Below are 2,100 nucleotides of genomic sequence, written 5' to 3'. Positions count from 1 at the left end.
CACCACACGGATTGTATGATAAAAGTGCTTTTATTTTTTTTTCTACGTGCCCTACGAGCAGAGATATCGCGACACAAAGTTCCGAACTGCTATTTTTTCAGTTCATTTTTTAGATACGTCGTCCTTATTGTCATTGTCATTGTCGTCGTCGTCGATCACATTTCGCGCATTCCTTTGGTGTCCTTCTGATATTCTTTACGCAAGGAGCGCTAGTTTCGTGTCCTGACATTTTTTACGCAAGGAGCGCTAGTGATATACATACATGATCAGCGAGTGCTGCGATCTGGAGACACGACAATTATTAGTGTACACTTTTGGTTAGGTTAGGAAATCCGTCACATTGATGGTAGTAGAGGAACACGTAAGTGATTTTCTGCTTCTGCAATACACAATTTTAGACTTACTCGATACGTTTTTGTACGGAATGAACGAATCTGGCAAAAAAAGTACCCCGTGGACCGAGATATTAATCGTTAAAGTTGATAACTATTCAGGTTAGGAAATCCGTTACATCGATGGCATAGAAGGACATGAGAATATGTAATTTAAGCTAGTAAGTATTTTCTACTTCAATTACACAAATTCTCTGCTTTAAAAACACATTCTTTGTTTTAAGAATATTAATAATATAATATATTATAGGACCGTATATGTAATAACACGAACTATAGAAATCAAAGCCTTAAACGGTCTAGCTGGATCTTAATGCTTGTATGATTCTTATGTAAATTTATATACTACGTATGTAGTCCCCAGAAACACGCGCTGAAATGATTTTTCGGTCTTGAAACGCTAACTCTATTAAACTACCGCAATAATATCACGAATTAAATTGACTGGCAATTTAACAAATTTTTGATGCTTATTTGTATCTTCGAAACGATCTTAATAATGATGAATAACATATTAAAATCTGTAAATAATTAATTCTTATTACGAAAAATATTACCTCTGCCGGGAGTCGAACCCGGATCTCTTGCATACCGTGCGAGCGTCCTAAGCCTTTAGACTACCGAGTAGTGTTTTTACATGAAACATTTTTCTATTTAAATTAAATTTTTTCATTTTATACGGTTAATTCTTTAATTTTTGTGGTAACACTTAAATTGTGCAAGGTAACGCAATTTTGTGATAGGATTATAGATAATTCACTGGGAATTGTTTAGACAAAAAAAGATCTAGCTTTGACCGTCACAGGCTTGAATATTCTTATACTTAGTGTTTAATTCTTGTCGGTCCGAATAAAATCTTATTATTAGTTATACACGCTGCCTGCAAGAAGCGTTATTGTTCTTACATATACTGTTTATTACGAGGAATATTACTAAGGCCTCGGTGGTCTAATGGCTTAGGACGCTTGTACGGATTACAAGAGGTCCGGGTTCAAGTCCCGGCCGAGGTAATATTTTTGGCAATAAATTTATTTAAGGTTTTTTTCAGCACATCGTCAATTTAATTTAACTTGTGTTATTATTGCAGTAGTTTAATTGCGTTAGATAGAATCCGGAAAAATTTCGGCGCGCAGTTTGAATAACTACAAAAATATGATATATATGCATGTACATATATAGGATATAGATAATTCACGGAAAAATATTTAGGCAAAAAAAGATCTAGCTTTGACCGTCATAGCTTGAATATTCTTATACTTAGTGTTTAATTCTTGTCGGTCCGAATAAAATCTTATTATTTGTGATAATGTTTCGTATAATGTTTTGAAGGAGAATTAAATAACCACTACTTTAGTTGGAAGAGGAAATGTCTTTTAATGAATTGTGATATAATAATTTCATTTAAGAGGAATTTAAACCATTTAAATTGAAATAGAAAGATCCTTCAATAAGTATACGTATGCTTAGGTTTCATTGCATAAAAATTGAAGATAGTATTTGGATTAAGTAATAAATTAAATTTTTTTATTTTATACGGTTAATTCTTTATTTTTTGTGGTAACACTTAAATTGAGCAAGGTAACGCTATTTTGTGATAATGTTTTGTATAATGTTTTGAAGGAGAATTAAATAATCACTACTTTAGTTGGAAGAGGAAATGTCTTTGAATGAATTGTGATATAATAATTTTATTTAAGAGGAATTTAAA

At 32.1% G+C, this 2,100-nt stretch overlaps 1 non-coding gene across 1 annotated transcript; it reads left to right on the top strand.

Annotated features, from left to right (window-relative positions):
- Nucleotides 1-1,329: 1,329 nt before the first annotated feature.
- TRNAP-CGG (transfer RNA proline (anticodon CGG)) lies at nt 1,330-1,402 on the top strand. The gene has a single exon. It is a non-coding gene; the product is annotated as a tRNA-Pro (tRNA).
- Nucleotides 1,403-2,100: the final 698 nt, after the last annotated feature.

Source organism: Trachymyrmex cornetzi, unplaced genomic scaffold, assembly GCF_001594075.2.
Source record: "Trachymyrmex cornetzi isolate Tcor2-1 unplaced genomic scaffold, Tcor1.1 scaffold933, whole genome shotgun sequence".
Lineage (NCBI taxonomy): Eukaryota > Metazoa > Arthropoda > Insecta > Hymenoptera > Formicidae > Trachymyrmex > Trachymyrmex cornetzi.
The sequence above is the reverse complement of the archived record's forward strand: the minus strand, read 5'-3'. Positions and strand labels throughout refer to the sequence as shown.